General features: G+C 37.8%; 1 long non-coding RNA gene across 1 annotated transcript in view; it reads left to right on the top strand.

Moving 5' to 3' along the window:
- LOC309662098 overlaps positions 1-21,530 on the top strand; it is a 306,967-nt gene that overhangs the window by 97,993 nt on the left and 187,444 nt on the right. The window lies entirely within an intron of this gene.

The following is a 21,530-nucleotide window of genomic DNA, read 5'->3' as shown; positions in this document are numbered from 1 at the left end:
CGACTACTGAGCCTGCGTGTCTGGAGCCTGTGCTCCACAACAGGAGAGGCCGCGACAGTGAGAGGCCCGTGCACCGTGATGAAGAGCGGCCCCCGCTTGCCGCAACTAGAGAAAGCCCTCGCACAGAAACAAAGACCCAACACAGCCAAAAATAAATGAATAAATAAATAAATTAAAAAAAAATTCCCTAAGGAGGACATTTCTGCCATACGAAGAAAATTAGGTCAAAAATGCAAATTAAAACAATAATAAAATGTCATTTTCACCCATCCCATTAGATTGGCAAAATGTTTAATGTTTGAAAATATCAGGTGTTGGTGAAGGTTTAGGAAATGGGTTTTCTTGGACAGGGCTAGCAGGAGCATAAGTTAATTACAGCCATTTGAGAGAGCAATTTGGATGACACTATTAATTCCTTAACTGCACACACATAAACACACACACCACTCAACCATGTCAAGTGCAGAGTTGATTATTGTAAGAATGATGCAAACAACATTTTTCAGTCAGTCTGTTATATCACAAAAGCACAAAAATAAAGATCATGAAAATTATATCATACGAAACTGACAATCTGCTGAAATGAGAGAATGCCAAGTAATCATCGTTAAGAGGTTTTTAGCTGACTGCCTTTTGAGAACAGGCGTTAGATGGAGGATGGAAGCCAATCAACCTATTTCATTATATTCAGATTCACAACATTATAGTATCTACCCTAGAGCAACACTCACATGAGTACAAGATTGCTCATTTGAACACTGTTTGCAATAGAATGGAAACCACCTAAAAGTCCATTAGTAGGGGAATATTTAAATTACCAAGGCTTCATACTATGAAGCAGTAAAGAAACAAGGCAATGCCTGAAACTAACACAATATTGAAGTATAAATTAATTATACTTCAATAAAAGAAAGAGGTAAATACATGTGCCAGACATAGGTTATCTCCAAGATATGTTACTGAATAAAAATTTTTAAAACAAGCCACAAGATGATAAGTACAACTGATGCCACACATGTAAAAATAAAATACATAAATATTTGTGGCTAAATATGCATAAGTTAATTTAATTTTAGAAAAATATAATTTAAAATTATATATATAAGATATAAAATTAATTTTTATAATTAAAAATTAAGAAAAATAATTCAATTTAAATATAATTTTTATATACAATTAATTTTTATCAGTTTTAGAAAAATATATACTAAAATGATAGTAATAGTTACATCTGGGATAGGAAATAGGATAAAAGGCGTCAAAAGAGAGTTTAACTTGATCCGTAATGTTCAACCTTTTAAATTTACAATAAAAATGTATTCACGTATTTCCTGTGTAATTAATAGGAACAATTTTTTTTAAATGTAGTTATGTTTTATTTGGTCTGTATTTTTTTTTATATCTTTATTGGAGTATAATTGCTTTACAATGTTGTGTTAGTTTCTGCTGTACAACAAAGTGAATCAGCTATATGTATACATGTATCCTCATATCCCCTCCCTCTTGAGCCTCCCTATCCCACCCTCCCTATCCCACTCCTCTAGGTGGTCACAAAGCACCGAGCTGATCTCCCTGTGCTATGCAGCAGCTTCCCACTAGACATCCATTTTACATTTGGTAGTGTATATATGTCCATGATACTCTCTCACTCTGCCCAGCTTCCCCTTCACCCACTGTGTCCTCAAGTCCGTTCTCTACGTCTGCATCTTTATTCCTGTCCTGCCACTAGGTTCATCAGTACCGTTTTTTAGATTCCATATATGTGCATTAGCATACGGTATTTTTCTCTTTCTGACTTACTTCACTCTGTATGACAGACTCTAGGTCCATCCACCTCATTACAAATAACTCAGTTTCGTTCCTTTTTATGGCTGAGTAATATTCCATTGTATATATGTGCCACATCTTCTTTATCCATTCATCTGTTGATGGACATTTAGATTGCTTCCATGTCCTGGCTATTGTAAATAGTGCTGCAATGAACATTGTGGTACATGTATCTTTTGGAATTATGGTTTTCTCAGGGTATACGCCCAGTAGTGGGACTGCTGGGTCGTATGGTAGTTCTACTTTCAGTTTTTTTAAGGAATCTCCATACTGTTCTCCATAGTGGCTGTATCAATTTACATTCCCACCAACAGTGCAGGAGGGATCCCTAGGAACAATACTTTTAAAGCAAGAAGCTCTTACAGAGACAGGCATATACCCATGTAGGCTGTACACACCACAGAAACTCCATGTATTCAAGAGTTTACGTCTTTGGTGCTTTCCCTGAGGACTCTGGAAAAAGGCACGTTTAGCAGAGTTTCTACTCCTGCTCACCTGTATTTTCATTCCTTTTTAAATTTCCTGTGTTTATTTAGTAAAGAAAGCGTCATACCTCAAGAAGGAGAAGACATGGGGAAGAGGAAGAGAGGGAGGAGAGAGGAGGGTGATAAGGAGGAGGAGAGGAAAGGTAAGGTGGGGAAAACTAGGGAAAACCATACTTGCCCCTGTACCCTGTGGGGAAAAGAGAGCTCCTGCCTGAGAATCCTGGTCCTCCCACTTCACAGCTGTGTCAGCTTGAGCAAGTGTCTTCATTACTGGATCTTCCGTTTTCTCTTCCGCAAACCAGAGAGTTAGTAAGAAAGCCTAGGTAAGTTGTCTGGCTTGGGGTCTGGTATATAGTAGGGAGTACGGAAACACGCTTCTGATCAGGGCTATAGGGCAAGAGAGACTGAGGGCAAGGTGTTGGCTGGCTCTTCCACATTGGAATATGATTAATTCCATCTGATGGAGGCTGACCAAGTCCTCCCACCTGTTATTTGACAAAGATAAGGGAAGGAGAGTTCATCAGCGGACCTGAACCTCAGATCTGCAGAAACCCACAGACGTGAGATTCATCAGTTCTGTGGGTTGTTGTTATCACTAGACTACATCTGCAGCGCTGGATAATTTGCACAGCACTTTCCTCTCCATTACCTAATGTGATTCTCACAACAACTTGGTTAGGTTATTGGGACAGATATTATTTGCATTTCCAGAGGAGGAAATTGGGGCTCTGAGAGCTGAGTGACTTGCCAGACTCAGGAGTAGAGCTGGCATTCACACTCACTTTCTTGTGCTTACAAAGCCTGTACTATTGATACTGCCGCTGCACCCCTGCACCTTACCCTCGGCCGTTCAATAATGCAAGGTTGGGGGTGGGGTAGAGGCTAAGGGAAACCATTTCTGGATTGTCTCCCACCACCAGTTCACCACACGTCACTATCTACTTCAGAGCTGCTCCGCAGAAAGGACAGCAGATCCCAGCTTCCTTCGTGGGAAAATTCTCTCTCGGTTCAACCTTGTATACAATCTAATCACCATGCTTGAATCTCCCTTATCCATTTTAAGATATCATTCACGTCTGGCCATTGTCTGCCTCTCTCCTTGATAAAGTTTTCCTTCTTTCTCCAACTCTCCACTCCTTTCCCAAACGCATGACACAGGGAAACTTTTATACTCCATATTTGTTTGGGCACCTTCTGAGTCCCTGGAGGATATTCTGAGATCATCCGTTCTATCCGTGAATCTTTTTTTCCAAGATCCCCTTCTAGTGTCAGAAGCAGATTGTCTCTGCATCTTCAGGGGATTAAAACAGTTTTCTTCTCCCTATGTGTGAAGTGAACTGTGACCACGGGGCTTAGGTGGCTTTGTTCCTGACCAGCAACAAAAGAGGGTATTTAAGGAGGAAAATCATTTGAGCCTGTTTTCAAGAATCCAGTGTAATGTTTCAAGATTTGTATGTTCTTAGATGCAGTCATACACACGGAGGAGGAGGAGGAAGAAGAAGAAAGAGAAGAAAGAAAAGAAAAAAAAACAAAAAGAAAATCATTCCTTTTATATCAGGAAATGCGGACATTTTTAAAACAATGTATTTTTTCCACCTGTGAACTTTAAGCTCTGCGTCCAAATCAGGACCTATAAAAGTCAGCCCAGAGTAACGTTTCTGTCGTGTCTCTTTGCTTCAATAATATGCTAAAGTAGTTATAAATCCTTTGTCTGAAAGATGGGAAGGAAAGACCAATTTTTCATCCAGGCAACTTGGATAAGATAGGGAGCCAAATACCATAATGTCTTCATAAGCCCTTCAACAAGATGACTTAAGAGAGTGGTTTTCATTGCCAAGGCAAAGTAAAGAACTAAAGCAGTTTGCTGCATAAATTAGATGAACTTGGCCCAATTTCATAAAAAGTTGAGAATTTGGGGAATTGGGGGGAGTAGACTTTCTTTGCCTGGGGAGTAGCCTCACTTTTCTGCTCCATTTGTTAGCAGATATCAAGCTCCTCCAGAAAGTAAAGTAAGCAGGTATGGATGTAGCTTGCCAATATTTCTAGCTCATCATTCTATAAAACTAACATTGTTAAGTATTAACTAAACTATATGCTATACATGCTATATGCTATATATGCTAGAGACTTTGCATATACCATCTCACTTAATTCTCATGCCACATCCTCAGGAAAAAAAAATACATCAACCTTGATTTTCAGTTGGGGAAACTGATGTTCCAAGAGAGCTTCACTAAGGGACTCAAGATAACAAGAGCCAGAGGGTGGCAAAGAAAGGATCTGAACTCAATTCTGCTCTCTCTCTCTCTCTCTCTCTCTCTCTCTCTCTCACACACACACACACATACACATGAGCGCATGCACACATGCCATTTTGTACTATATGCATCAAAAAGAAAGCACATAACTGTTGGGAAATCTATGTATGAAACAATATAATGAGTATATTTTTACAATGGTCAAGTGGGAGGAGTTTGTATTTGTGACATGAGTTGTCATGAAATCATGTCATGAATTCAACCTATCTATCCGTGAAAGAGACTCCCCATTCATTCTGTCTTACAGAAAATAGAGTTTAGGTGACTTGGTATAGAGAGTCACAAGTCAAATGAGAACTAAGACCAAAGATACCTGAGCTTTTGGCTCTCTGACCTTGTTTTAAACATTCATGGCTTATCATTATAAAAGACAACCTCACAGATATTATAGATTTGGATATTGTAGACTGTACTTTTTATTGACTGATCAGCAAATTCAGCTTAAGACAGAGGAAGAGAGCCTCCTCAATAAGTATGGTAGGCAAGGGAATGAACTTGAGGGTCCAACAGACCGGATGTGAGTTCACACTCTGTCTCTTCTTAATGGTCACGTGCCCAGGACAGATTATTTAATCTCTAGAGCATCCATTTCCTCACTTCAAATGTGGGGGTAATAAAAGTATCTACCTCATTGGTTTACTGTGAGGATGGGTTAACACATTTACACTACTTGTTCATGGTACGCCTGACATTTTAGTTATCATTAGAGCCACAAGCAGACAAAAGAAATAATACCAAGCTTTTAAAAAACTTGGGCATTGGACATACCTTCTTAAAACTAAGTCTGAGTGTTAAAATTATTCTTCTAGAAAATGTAATCTCTAGGCATATAGTATGCCTGGAGTATAGGCAAAATTATAGAGTTGAAATAGAGATTTTTATATTCATCATTTCCCTTCCAGAAAATTCAACACCTAAATCACCGTACAGAGTACCAGTCATCCTGTATTAGGTAAAGCTGAAGGAGGAGAAATATTTTCCTCCTCTTCATAAAACAACCATGTCACAAAGTTATTATTTAAATCTTTTGTATACTAGTCAGCAATTTTCCTGTTTCTACGTTTGCTCTGTTAAATAGCTGGTCACCATTCTGTGTCTAAAAATATTATATAATCAGGGATCAACTTATATAGCACCTCCCCCCAAGAATGGATAACATTCCTAAAAATGACTTTAAGCATTCCTTCTGTAATTTACTTTGGCATAATTAATGATAATTTATTGCACTTTATTGGACAAAGTTATTGGACAAAGTTACAGAGAATATAATATACTAACCATTAGTACAGCCTGTAAATATATATTATAGGATGAATGAATTAAGAGAAGGGACTAGATGAGTAAATAAGTAAATATATTAAGTGACCTTTTGTAGAGCTCTCACCCAAGTGGAAAAAAATAATTTTTTCCCCAGGGATGAAACAAAGAACGTTAGCGCCACCTGGAGGCAAGAGTCAATTTGAAATGTAAGGAACATAACTTTAACAGCACTTAAACTGGCAGCAGAGATGGTCTAGCCTTGCATGGTCCTAAACGGTAGCACATGTGTGGCTATTGAGCAGTTGAACTGTGGCTAGTCCAAATTGAGATGTGCCATAAGTGTAAAATACACACCTGATATCAAAGACAATATGGAAAAAATAATGCAAAATATCTCGTTCATAATTTTTATATTGATGACATGTTAAAATATTTTTTATTATATGAGTTTAAATAAAATATTAAAACTAATTTCACCTATTTATTTTTACCTTTCTAATGTGGCTTCTAGACGTTTAAAATTACATACATAGCTCACTTTATCTTTGTATTGGACGATGCTGCTCTCACCCTTACCACTCAGTATGTGGGCCACGGACCAGCAGCAGGGGTGTTCATTACCTGAGAGCTTGTTAGAAATGCAGAATCTCAGGCCCCATCCCAACGTACTGAATAAGAATCTGCATTTTAGCAAAATCCCCAGGTGACTGTTATTTATATTAACTTTGAGACTTGCTGCTGTAATCCAACTGGGCAAATTGAGACCCAGAGCGGCTCGTTCATGGTTACCTAGCTGGTTACCTAAAGCCTGATTCCCCAGCGGTATTGAAACTGCCAAATACCGCACCCCACACTGCATCCTCCTGAAGACCCTTCCATCTTGTAGAGTAAAAATAAAACAGACTGCTGCTTCACTAGCAAAAAGCAAAATATATTATTGCAAACATATAAAAAACAGATGGTGATCTCAGGAATATTCTAGGGTATTCTTCAGTCCTTGAGCAAGTCAGTCACTATAAGTCACTACATAAGATTGTAGAAAACCTGTGCTTTCTTAACTATTCCTACAAATAACATCCAGGACCATGAAAAAGGGTCAGAGTTTAAAATCAATAATGTGCATTCCAGTCACTGAGTCAGTTTTGTAACCCACCTCCTTGCAGGAGGGTCTTATTCATTCTTTGAATGTCCAGCTCCTCACAATATGTTTAGCTCATAGCTTTGAATAAATGTGTTGAATGAACACATTCATTTCTGTTGCTTAGGTTCTATACCTCAGGAAATGTTCCTTTCTTTACATTGTCTAACAACAATGTAAAGAAATTTAGGAAAACACTTAAGTAGGAACCGTAGCTAAAATCAGTCCTGCTTTTACGCCAAAATCCCTTTGTAATTAAGCACATTGTTAAGAAAAAATTCAAATAGATACTAACTTTGGTCATGAAAATGTAATTCATCTTATAGAAAGAGGAGGCTCCAGGTAAACAAGATAATATTGGTAAGGAATTCCAAAGAGCAGAAGTTGTTAAAATATTTTCACTCATTTTTGTAAAGATTTTTGTAAGACAGATTAATCAAACCTAATCAATTTCCAGTGTACCATGTGTATGACCAAAATGTTTTCTCTCCTAAGAAATTACTTTTTTTGTATGCCAACTGGAAACTGTAGATTTAACTTAGGAAATGAACTTCTGTGCTATACGAATTGACTATACTAACTAGAATAGGAAGCACATTAATGAAATGATTTTTTTAATGATGTAAGTCATATAGGAAGGAAAGTTTAACTCCCACTCTCTTCCTTTCAATTGTCCCATTTCCTCATGTTTTATCCATTACTCATGTCAGGTTTTGTTATTAACCTAAATAAAATAATAGGACATCAATCTTGCCTGTTATATATAATAATGAACAGATGACTGTTGCATATAATTATTGGAATGGTAATAACAATAAAAATAATAGGCAATTTGCAGCAACATGGATGGACCTAGAGATCATCATACTAAGTGAAGTCAGTCAGACAGAGAAAGACAAATACCATATGATATCACTTATATGTGGCATCTAAAGAAATGATACAAATGAACTTATTTACAAAACAGAAACAGACTCACAGACATAGAAAACAAACTTATGGTTAGCAGAGGGGAAACTGGGGGAGGGATAAATTAGGAGCTTGGGAATAACAGATACACACTTCTTTATATAAAATAAACAACAAGGTCCTACTGTATATAGGACAGTATATACACACAGAGAGCTATATTCAATATCTTGTAATAACCTATAATGGAAAAGAATCTGAAAAAGAATATATATATAATAATAGGCAAAAATAGTATATAAATCATTAAATTACATATCATTAATATCCAAAAAATGTATATATCATTTATTTGGCACTGAGATGTGCACTGCCTTACAACATTTCTTTTATTGATGTCTTGAACAGATATAGAATGATTCATTCATTCAACAATATACACAGGGAATAAAATAATCACTGCCCTCCTGGAGCATTTGTTCTCAAACACACAAGTAATGAAACACGTGGTACATCATACTGTAATGAGTGATGCGGGGAACATTAAGGGTGATGTCTCTTAATTTTGGGTGGGAACCTGTAAGAAGCGAGGGAGGAGGTCACGCAGATATCTGGGGGAGAGCTGCCTGATCAAATGGAACAAAGTACAAAGGCCATAAGGCAGGAGCATGCTTAGTGGGTTGAGGAGCAACATGGAGGCCAATGTGAGGGGAGAGCAGTGGACACGAGCAAGAGTAGGAGGAGATGAAGTCAGAGAGGGAGCAGGGGCCAGATCAGGTAGGACACTGCACACCATTGTAAGCACTTCGGCTATTCCTCTAAGTATGAGGAAAAACAACTAGAGGGTGTATCATGACATGACATGACCTGACTTAACCTTTAGAAGGACTCACTCTAGCTGCTGTGTTGGAAATAGACCTTAGGGGTCAAGGCAGAAGCGGGAGGTAGAAGATTATAATAATAATCCAGGCCAGAAATGATGATGACTTGGTCCAGGATGATAGTGAAATGGTATAAAATTCTAGACATATTTTGAAGGTAAAACTAGCAGGATTTTCAGGTGGATTAGACGTGGTGCATGAAAAGACAAGATAAGACCTCATGTTTTTTGACCAATGGAGATACCAGTTCCTGGGAAGACTGAGAAGTGAGCAGATTTGGTTGGGGAGAGGCGGAGGGAGGGAGATCAGAGACTGATTTTAGAGATGAATTTAAGATGACTTTTAAATATTCATTTTTAAAAATGAGACAGACTAGAACAGAATTCAAGGGAAAGGTTGAGGCTGGAGTCCTTGGCATTATTTCAGTCCCGAGATATGGGATCAACAAAGAAGAGAGTGGAAATGGAGCCAACAAGAATTTCAGAACTGAGCTTTGGAACATCCAATACTGAAAGGGGCTGACGGCTGCTTAACTGTTAAGATGTTTAGTGCTGTCATCCCCCAAACAACATGCTAGCTCCCTGAGGCTGCAGCCCAGCCTTTACATTTTTCATTATGCACTTTGCCTGTGGCGGGGTGCTCAATAAACACCTGGTGAGTGAATGAATAAATGAATGTACCACGCAATGTTTAGAGGGGTTGCCAAGACAAAGGAAGAAAAAGTATAGGAGGACCATATCTGGCATCTTTCTCCAGTCCCCAACACTCACACCTCCCCATGGGGGAAAGAATGCCTTACCTACTTGATGAATCTGGAAAAGGAAATTGAGACTGGGAGGCTCAGCAGTTTCTGGGCTCTTACTTTTCCAGGGAGAGTTCTCAACTTGTAAGATTACCATTTGGGAGCTAGGAGAGGGAGAGAGGAATGATAAATTATCCCCTCTTCAAATCTCAGTGTATTGCTCTATGGTCTTTTGTGATTGGTTTCTTTCACTGAGCATACATACTTTTTTCAAGGCCCACCCATACTGTAGCGTGTATCAGTCTTTCATTCCTTCTTATGGCCAAACAGTATCCCATTGTAAGCATGTACTGAATTTTGTTTATCCATTCATCAGCTGATAGACATGTGGCTTGTTTCCACCTTTGGCAATTATGAATAATGCTGCTATGAACACTCGTGTACAAGTTTTTGTGTAGATATATATTTTCAATTCTTTTGGGCATATTCCTAGGAGTAAAATTGCTAGATCAAAGAGTACCTCTAAGTTTAACTTTCTGAGGAGCTTCCAGAGTGTTTTTCAAGCTAGATGCTCACTTGTACATTCCCACCAGTAGTGTATGAGGGTTCTGATCTCTCCCTAACACTTGTTACTTGATCACAGTGGTCCCACTGGGTATGAAGTGGTATCTCACTGAGGTTTGGATTTGCATTTCCCTGATGGATCACAATGTTGAGCATCTCTTGATGTGCTTATTGGCCATTTGTATATTCTTCTTTATTCTTTCCTCACCACACAGACTGCTTTGGATCCCATTTCTATTGTACTGGTTAACCTTACTTTTTTTTTTTCTTTTTGAGCCTTTAAGTCAAATATGACAGCTCTTATCCTTCTCCCAAACACAAAGACCTTAAAAAAATTTACCACTTCATCCCATTTTCACTGTTATATAGTATCTTACTCCAACTTTATTTCTTATACCTTACAAATTTGTCATTATTATTATTTTATGAAGTCAGTGCTTACTTGGTAATCTAAACACTCAAATTTGCTAATTACATTGTTTACCATTGTTTACTGCATCTCACTCTTTCCTTCTGGGTTCAATTTCCTTCTTCCTAAAGGACATGCTCAAGTACTTTTTTCAAAAAGACCCTATGAGTATTAAATTATTTTTCTTCAGTTTTTTTATTTTCTTATTTTTGGATGATAGTTTATTTTGTATAGTTTCTAATTGACAGCTACTTTGCTTTAATATTCTAAAATACGATTCCATTGATTTCTAGATTCTATAATTGCTGTTGTTGGTCTAGTTATTACTCCTCTAGATAAATGTCTTCCTTCTGTCTACGGAAATAATCAATAAACCAATCTATAATAGGAATAGAAAAGAATTTTATTTGAGCCAAACTGAGAACTATAGCCCAGGAGACACAGATTCAAGAAGCACTTGAATTATGTTCCACTGGACTACCAAATGGGGGAGGCTTATAAAGGCAAAAACCACAAAATTACGTAATGTGTTGGTCAAGAATTATAACTGTAGCTGGCAAAAAATAAGGGTGTTTGTTAAGTAAGGACTGATTGGGTGCAAGATGGTTGCATAGTTACAAGAGGAGACCTTGAGACCATAAGGTTGCAGCTGGCAGCTGCTAGCAGATATTGTTTTGAGAATAGTTGGTGGTGTCCTTGAGTTTGATACAGTTCAGAAAATTCAGGTTCTTGGTGACACAGAACATGTCTGAAACCACATTCACAATGGCCACCCAGTTCCATCCTGAATGCCTGAACCACAGTTACTCCATTTTGATTTTTTTAATGCATTCTTTTCTTTAATGGTTAAAGCAGATGAGCAATGCATACCTGACAGGCCACAAAACAGCCTGTTGAGGTTAGCATAAAGTTTAAGTTAAATCACATACAGACCAGAGTGGCTTCCCCATACCTCAATATGTGAAAATTTCTTCCATCGCTTCTCTAATTGCATTTAAGATTTTGTGTGTGTGTGGTTTGCCTCTGATATTCATTTTTACTTGTGTCTAAATGTCTATTTTTATTTATTCTGCTCAAGTTTCATTATGCAAAATTTTAATCAAATTGGAAATTTTTTCAAACACTACCTTTTCAAACTTTATCTGTTCTGCATTTCCTCTTTTCTTTCCTTCTGGCATCCTTGGTTATATGTTGGTTCTCTTTCTTCTGCCTTGTTCTTTTCTTTCACTTCCCATCTCTATCAATTTTTGCTGCTTTCTGAGTATCTACCCTAGATTTACCTTCCAGGTTTCTTGTCAGCTATCTCTAACTAGCTATTTAATCAATTTTCTTTCCTTTTCTAGAAGTCCTATTTGGTTCTACAAAACTTGCCTGGTCTTTCCCTAACAGTTCATTCTTTTCTAGGATTTTAAGCCCTTCTATTGTGTCTTTGACCACTGCAAACATATTTATTTTATATCTTTCAGACTGCAGTTCAATTATCTCAATTTCTTATTGTTCTGTATTCCTGACTTTTGCCACTCATAGGAGATTGCTTCCAAATGAGTTCTGTCTCCTTTTAGGACATCTTTAGTGCGAGTTCTTCTTCTCTGACAATTTCTTCCAAGTGTTTTGGCATTTGCTGTGCCAGGCAGAAGTATCAAAAGCTTAGACCAATTTTTATATTACTTTCTCACCTAAGAAAGACAGCTAAAGGTAAGATAGAACTGGTGACCAGGAAACTGAACCTGAGGTAAACACCTAGAAAGCAGACAGGTTGATATTTTTCCTCCCATCCAAAGCCCAAACTACTACATACAAGCCTTTTTTCATCTATTTCTGCCAGTGGATAGATTTTTTTTTCTAATTCATCTTTATACATTTTCACCATAGAAAGCTACAGAGAAACTTTATAAGCTACTTATTGTTGGTTAGGTTGTAAATGATAGCAGCAGGCTATTACTCCTGCCACAACAAATAGAAAAAATAGAAACAAAACAAATATCTCATTTTAAGACACTGAAAGGCTGTAGAAACAAAGTCTAGATGAGTTTAACTACAGAGAAGGAAAAGTCCTTCCAGGCAGTCATTTCTCTCCTGTCATGACCAAATAAAGGGCAGGGTTTCTCTGAGGGAAAACACTGACTTCAATATCTATGGCCCTTTTATAGGCACACCCAGGTCACCCCCTCTGCCAAGGACAAGCCAGGCATCCTAAGGAGTTGGTCTCTCATCCACAGGATGGGTGCTAACACCACTCCACAGAGTCATGGTGCTGATTAAACCAGAATGCGCTTTAAAAAAAGTCTGATATATAATTAAAAATTGTAAAGTGCGAAGCACATAAAATGTGAACTACAATCAAAAGAAAAATAGACAATAGAAGCAGACACACAGATGATTCAGTTAAATAGAAAGACACAATAATCCTTAATGGGTGCATACCTAATAACATAGCTTTAAAATACAGAAAGAAAATTGACTAAAAATAAAGAAATAAAGGGAAATACAGGCAAATCCATAATTGCCCCTACATATTAACACATCTCCTTCAGGAAATGATAGAGCAAGCAGACAAGGACATATAAAATATTCAAATACTATCAACCAATTTGATCTAATTGATATTTATAAAATACTATGCTCAACTACTATAGAACACACTTTCTTCTCAAGTACACTTAAACATTTACAAAATACCATGTACTGGAACATAAAGTAAGCCTCAACACATTCCAAAAATTGAAACCACTCAACAATGTTCACTAGCCACAGCAGAATTAAACTAGAAATAAATAACAGAGAGATAACTAAAGAATTGAGGGAAGAAGTCATAATGGAAATTGGAAAATATTTTTAACTAAACAATAATAAATAATAATGTATCAAAATTTGTGGGATGCAGCTAAAGCAGTGTTTAGAGGGAAAGTGACAGTTTAAATGCTCATTAGGAAAAAAAGATTTTAAATTAAGATCTAAGTTTCCGTCTCAAAAAGCCAAAAAAAATTAGCAGTTACATCAAAGAAATTAGAAAGAAGGGAATAAAGATAAGAACAAAAAATCAGTGAAATAGAAGACAAACATAAAATAGGGAAAATCAACAAATCCAACAGTTCATTCTTTGAAAACATTACTAAAATTGATAAAACTCTAACAAGACTGGTAAAGAAAGAAAATACAAATTATCAATATTAGAAAAGAAAAAGAGGACATCACTATAGATCCCTATTGATGTTAAAAAGGATACAAGATTATTGTAAATAATTATAATTAGTAAATATAATTATTCTGAATAACTATACAACTTAGAACAAATGACAAATTTATTTCCTAAACTGATACAAAAATAAACATAACTCTCAGTCCCAAGGAAAACTCCAGGCCCAGATGGTGTCACTGGTAAATTTTGTTAACATTTAATGAAAAAATAAACCATTCCTATACAAATTCTTTTAGAGAAAAGAGGAAGAAGGAACAATTCCCAACTTGTTTTATGAACTAACAGGACACTGGTACTAAAACTTGACAAGGACATTACAAGAAAAGAAATTTGTGGACTAGTATCCCTCATGAGAAAAGACATCAAAAAAATCCTTTTCAGAATATTAACAAATCAAACCCAATTAAATATAAAAGTATGCCAAATTGTAACCAAGCAAGATTTATCCCAAATATGTGAAGTTGCTATATTTTTCATAAATCAGTGACATTAATTACATTAAGAGAATACAGTTGACCTTCAAACATGGGTTTGAACTGCAAGGGTCCACTTAAACTCAGATATTTTTCAACAGCAAACACTACAGTACTACACAATCTGCGATTGGTTGAATCCTCTGATATGGAGGAACAGCAGATACAGAGGAACCCTGGATACAGATGGGTTAACTATAAATTATACGTGGATTTTCAACCTCACAGACGGTTGGCATCCCTAGTCCCCCATGTTGTTCAAGGGTCAACTGTAAATGGAAAAAACATATGATTATCTCAATAAGTGCTTAAAAATTATATAATATTCAGCACCTTTCATGACTTAAAAAAATTCTAATAAAACTTGAAATAAAAGGAACTTTTTCAACCTAACAAAAGGTATTTATGTAAAACCTACTATTAACATCACGTTTAATGATGAAAGACTGAATCCTTTGCCCTGAAAATCAGGAATAAGGCAAGAATGTCTGGCAACAAGACAAAGATGTTTCCTCTCACCATTTCTATTCAACATACTGGAGGCTTCACCCAGTGCCTAAGGCAATAAAAATAAATAAGAGCATCCAGACGAGAGAGGAAGAAGTAAAACTCTCCTCATTCACAGATAACACAAACGGAAAATTCTAAGGTAGCTACAAACTCTTGGAATAACTAAGTTTTGCAAGATCAAAAGTTTTTATTTTACCTTCACTTAATCCTCTTTAGATGCTCTTCACTTCTTTATGTAGATCCAAGTTTCTGACTTACATTGTTTTCCTTCTTTTTAAAGAATTTCTTGCCAGGTAGGTCTACTGGTGGCAAATTCTCTCCATTTTTGTTTGTCCCAGAAAGTCTTTATTTCCCCTTACTCTTGAACAATAAGTCTATGAATCATTTGAATTAAATTTTGTGTATGGTATTAGGTAAAGGTCAAGAGTATATTTTTTCCTATGTGGATAGCCAATTGCTCCAGCACCATTTACTGAAAAGACCTTTCTCTTCACTGTATTGCAAGCGGCCTTCATCATAAATCAAACAACCAATATATGTTGGTCTATTTATGGAATAATTTTTATTACATAAATCTATGTATCCTTACACCAATACTATGTTATCTTAATTACTATAGCTTTATATTAAGTCTTGAAATATGATCACTTAAATCCTCTACCTTTTTTCTTCTTTGATCTTATCTTGGACTATTTTAGATCCTTTGTTTTCCATATACATTTTAGATTCATCTTGTCAGTTTCCACAAAATTCTTGCTGGGATTTCAATTGTAGTTATGTTGAATAATTAGATCAATAAAGGAGGAATTAACATCTTAACAACACCGAATCTTCAAAAACAGGAACATGATCTATCTCTCCATTTATTGTGTCATATTTATTTATCTCAAGCTCACATGGAACATTCACTAAAATAAACTGCATTCTGGGCCATAAAACACCCCTTAACAAATTTTTTAAAATAGGAATTATATAATGTCTGCTCTCAGATCACAATGGAATTAAGTTAGCAGTCAATAACAGAAAGATAACTGGAAAATTTCAAAATACATGGATATTAAACAACACACTTCTACATAATACATGGGTCAAACACGAACTCTCAGGGGAAGTTTAAAAATATTTTGAACTAAACGAAAATGAAAACACAACTTATCAAAATTTGTGGGAAGCAGCAAAAGCAGTATTTAAAAGGAAATTTATAGCATTGAATGCATATATTAGAAAAAAAGAAAGATCTAAAATCCATAATCAGGACTTCCCTGGTGGCGCAGTGGTTAAGAATCCGCCTGCCAATGCAGGGGACATGGGTTCGAGCCCTGGTCTGGCAAGATCCCACATGCCGCAGAGCAACTAAACCCATGTGCCACAACTACTGAGCTTGCACTCTAGAGCCAGCGAACCACAACTACTGAAGCCCGCGCGCTTAGAGCCCATGTTCCACAACAAGAGAAGCCACCACAATGAGAAGCCCGTGTACCGCAACAAAGAGTAGCCCCTGCTCTCGGCAACTAGAGAAAGCCCCGGTGCAGCAACGAAGACCCAGTGCAGCCAAAAATAAATAAATAAATTTATTAAAAAATTAAAAAATTAAATCAATAATCTAAGTTCCAACCTTAGAAAACTAGAAAAAGAAGAGCAAATTAAGCCCAAAGTAAGCAGAAGAAAAGAAATAATAAGAATTAAAGCAGAAATCAATGAAATTGAAAACAGGAAACCAATAGAGAAAATTAACAAAATCAAAAGCTGGTTCTCTGAAAAAATTAATAAAACTGATAAGCCTCTATTCAGGCTAACTAAGAAAAGAAGAAAGAGAACACAAATTACTAATATCAGAAACTAAAGAGGGGACATCACTACAGATCCCATGGACATTAAAAGGATAATAAAAGAGTACATGGGAGTTGTCTATACTTTGCTTATTACTCTATAAACCTAAAACTGCTCTAAAATAAAGTCTATTAATTAAGAAAAAAACCCTGAGGCATGTCCCATCAGCAGGGTTGAGCACGGAAGGGTGGGGAGAAGAAGATTATTCTTAATGGATGGGGAAGAGGGCATATGGTAACAAAAAGTGCTTGTGCTTGAAAAATATATTGGATGAATAAATATGATCTCCAAATAATGTTACACTCTGAGGTACTGAAGGCTAGGACTTCAACATACAAATTTTTTGTGGGACACAATTCAACCCATAACATGGGATGGAATGGAAGGCATAAGGCAAAACTGGACCTTAGGGCAGGAAAGGCATTGACCTAGAACAGCTGAGAGCAAACAGGCTGAGGGAATGGGAAGCCATGGGCCCCAGGCTCAGTTATTGGGAAATAAAGCCAGAGACCTTCAAGACTCTGGCAGAATGCTGATAAGAGCTAGAGGAGCAAGCCCAGCAGCTGTGCCAAGATTCAGGCAGTCAGATTATCGTCACCTGCTCAGGCCTGATTGGCAGAAAGGAGGTAAAGACAGGTGTGTCCATCAATATAACCACAGGTGCATAAAGTGCACCCCAAAGACCTTTTTTGTGAAGTAGGTATTCAGATAACCTTCTGAGAGTAAAGGGTGTTATGGCAAAGTGCCAGGTGATTTGGATGGAGAAGGTTGTGAAGACTCAGTGCAGGATGATGGGCTTGGAATTTGACAAAAAGCAAATGAAAGGACTATCAGGTGGCTCAGGTTGTCCCATGAGTTCAGGTCATAATTCTATAATGAGCCCATCCTGCTCAGTAGCTCTGATAGAAAGTGGGTGATTGGGTCCACACAGGGTTGGGGATTTGCAGGGCCACTGCAAGAGAAGAACAGGAATGAGAACTGATGTGTGTGTGTGTGTGTAATAGGAAGTAGAAAAAAAAGCACAAATAGGGGCTTCCCCAGTGGCGCAGTGGTTGAGAATCTGCCTGCCAATGCAGGGGACACGGGGTTCGAGCCCTGGTCCGGAGGATCCCACATGCCGCGGAGCAGCCAAGCCCGTGCACCACAGCTACTGAGCCTGCGCTCTAGAGCCCACGTGCCAGGACTGCTGAGGCCCGCGTGCCTGGAGCCCAGGCTCCGCAACGGGAGAAGCCACCATGGTGAGAGGCCCGCGCACCGCGGTGCGGAGCAGCCCACGCTCTGCGCAACTGGAGAGGGCCGCGTGCAGCTGTGAAGACCCAACGCGGCCAAAAATAAATAAATAAATAAAATAAATTTATTTTAAAAAAAGAAAAAAAGCACCAATAGAGCATGAATTCAGGCTGGGAAGGAAAAGCATCAAAGCATACATGTCTCAGAAGCATTCACTCCTCACACCCCACAGGCACAGTTTTCCTTTAGGCCACAACAAAACTTTTACAAAGGCTTCTTCTACCTGCTCTCCTGCCTTTCATCTCACCCACCCTTGCCCCCAGCCTATTCCCATCCATTCTCCACCCTGCTGCCAGAATGAACTGAAAGGTCTAATCATGTAACTCCTTTGTTTAAAATTCAGTCGCTGTCCGCTGACTAAATACAGCAGACATAGTGTGCTGTACACCTAGGTCTTCTGTTCAGCAGGGGAAGCCAAATCATGTAGTCAAAGAAGCGGTGGCACCAAATCAGAGACACCTGCAGCTGATGTCAACACTGCATCTGCTTGCAAAGGTTGAACAAAGGTAACTTTTTTCACTGGGATTTGATGCACCACCACCACCAAAACAGGACCTTGTTGATGCCATTTCCTTAGTCTAAAAGGTTCTCTTTCCCTTTTGGCTCTTCATTTATTAGGAACTCTCACCATCCTTCAAGATCTAGCTTCCTTCAGGAAGACTTCACTGACCACGCCAGTTAGAAATGACCCCTCCACCCATTTAGCCCTTATTCTCTTCCTCATTGTGGTTATTTTTTCAAATGTATGTGAAATTAGCATTTTTGAACATCTGTGTGACAGGTGGTGCGTGGGGTGTTTTCATTTGGAAGAATCTTATTGGATCTCCTTAAGGAAGATTGTATCGTGCCCAATGTACAGATGAGGAGAATGCAGAGAGGTGTTAACGCTTGTTGAGGACCTATTCTGTGTACAAAGCTTTCCATACATAATTTCACTCAACCTGTACAACAACCCTGTGCTTCTATTTTAGAGGTGACTGTAAGTTACATAGCTGATTGTAGGTAATGGAGCAGTCAGTCTAATGCAAGTGTGTCTGCTCCAAAGCCCCCAGGTTTTCACTCTGATATGCTGTTCAAGGAGCCTATGATCATGGCCCTGTGGACCCCACCCCATAGTTTACTGTATAAAACCTTATGCATGGTGGAGGCTCAGTAAGTTTGTTCATTCATTCAATCATTCCACAGACAATTACTGAGCATACCCTATGTACCAGGAGGTACAAATGTGCTTCCTAAATTAAGAAATGAATGCATATGGCATGGCATATCGTGGCAAAGGCTATGGAGAAATATAAAGGGAGTGTGGGAAGCGGGAGGAAGTTCTGTTTCTGGACTCTCCATTATGCTCCACTGTCTTTTTGTCTATCCCTGCTTCCACACCACATTGACATAATTACTACATCTCTGTATTAGTCTTGTTATCTCATGAAGCAAGTCCTCTTTTTATTTTTGAGAGTACCTTAGCTATCTTTAGCCCTTCCTACTTTCATATAAATTTTAGGATCGGCTTCTTAAGTTCCATAAAAAGCTGGGGTCTGATCGGTACTACATTTATTCCATAATCAGCTTGGGGGGAATTGTCATTTTAACTATATGGAGTCTTCTGCTCTGTGAGTTTAGTATATCTCTCCCTTTAAATATGTCTTCTTTAATACCAGTAACATTTTATTTTCTTTGAAGATTTACATACCTTTTATTAGATTTATTCCTAGACACATAAGTTTATGCCACTGAAAATGTTATCTTTAAAGCATTTATTTTCTGTTTGTTGCTCAGAAATAGAAATGATCAGGATTTAGAAACTGATTTTTGTATCCAACCTTACCAAACTCTATTAGTTCTAATATGTTATCTGCAGACTCTCTTGGAGTTTCATATTACCTTCAAATAATAACAGCTCGTTTCTTACTTTGTAGTCTGTAGACCTGTTATTTCTTTCTCCTATTTATTGAGCTAGCTAGGGCCTTCAGGAAAGCACTGACTCCAAAGGTGATTGAATTTTGGTTTCTTATTTTGAAGGTAGAGCCAACAGGATTTGCTGACAGACTGTATTTAGCAAGAGAGGAATCAAGGCTGAGTTCAAGGTTTTTGGCCTGAACAACTGGAAAAACGGCATTGTCATTTACTGCAGGCCAAGCCAGAGGTTTGTTGATTATACAGTGCAGATAATTAAATGAAGAAAGACAAAAACTGATTGATACTTCTTGGCGATGATCTGTCTAACAGGCTTTAGCCTGGTTTTCCACTTTTGAAATAACTCACTCCAGTAAGGATTTAAACATTTACAAATGCTTACAGCTGGGTTTGACTTGTGGCTTCCTGTTCAGCCACTGCCCTCTACCGGGGGCTTGTCTGAATATGAGCTGTGAACTCTAACTAAAATTCAAGCCAGAAAATATGGGATAATTTTTCCCTCCAGCTTCAGTCTTTCCTGTTTCCACTACACACACACACACACACACACACACACACACACACACACACACACACACACACACACACACACACCCCACATCTTGTTTTGTGATCTTTCCCCAGATCAGGTAACTACAAGAGAACCTCCCGCTCAGGAAACTTGATCCCTGCGATGAACTTCCAGGTAGCTTGTCTGGAAAGATGTTCTAGAAAGTCCAGCAGCATTTCTATGGGGCTAACCTAAGAACAGTGAAGAGACAATGAAGAGGTGACCCTTGCAGATGAAACCCTGGGTCATACAAAGAGACCTCATTGTCCCAGCTGGAAGGCCAATTTGACTAACCTTTATCACATGTTTCTCAAGACACTGGTAAAGCCTGAAGTGTCCTTGAACAAAGAACCAAAACTCTTAAGAAGCTGGCACATTTAACATTCCAAAGGACTGTTCAAGCCACATTAACCTTCCCACCCAGTTCCCTGTTGCTCATTCACCACAAATGTAGGGTATCACACTGGGGTAAGGGCGGCCACTCCCCTCTCCTACCCCTCACCTGCCACCCAACCTCAAGAACGTAAGCTCCAGAAAGGCAGGGACATTGTCCTGTAGGCCTCTCTGTCCTCGGTGTGCAAAACGATGCCTGTCACATAATAGGCATACAATATTTTTTGGCATTGACATTTTCAAGGCTTTAAAAAAATTACCTAAAAGAGTTAAATTTACATTTGTCCTAACTGAAAATCAGTGTTGTTTAAAACTGTTGAGTCAATAAAAATAGCAGTCACTACACGGAATAAATATCAGAAGACACGGCAGATGGTGTTAAAAACTTTAAGAAGTGGAACTCTAGTACGGAGAGGACTGCAGTTTTTAAAATAGAATTTTTACCACTTTCATTTTTGTATGTGCAATTGCCTTGACTTTCTACTTCACATGTTTAAATTATACACATTCCTAACATCCTAATACAATTATTCATTTTCGTGTATGACCCGCCTTCTTCATCCATATATTCATACATTCATATTAATATAGTTGTTCACAATCATAGCTATATATTTTAGTCTTTTTTTCGCTTAACCTACAGTTTCAGTTATCATAAACAGTTTTCCGTGTTTCAAACGTCGTCATAATTATGTTAATGGATTCATGATATTCCAATGTTATTGTACCATAATTTAGCTAGATACCTTAACGTGGAACATTCTGGATTGTTTCCACTTTTCCAATGAAAATAATGCTGCAGTGAAGACTTGCAGACGTGGTCTTGCTCGTTCCGCTG

This window comes from Balaenoptera physalus (genome assembly GCF_965194825.1).
Source record: "Balaenoptera physalus genome assembly, chromosome: 5".
Taxonomy (NCBI): domain Eukaryota; kingdom Metazoa; phylum Chordata; class Mammalia; order Artiodactyla; family Balaenopteridae; genus Balaenoptera; species Balaenoptera physalus.
The sequence above is the reverse complement of the archived record's forward strand: the minus strand, read 5'-3'. Positions and strand labels throughout refer to the sequence as shown.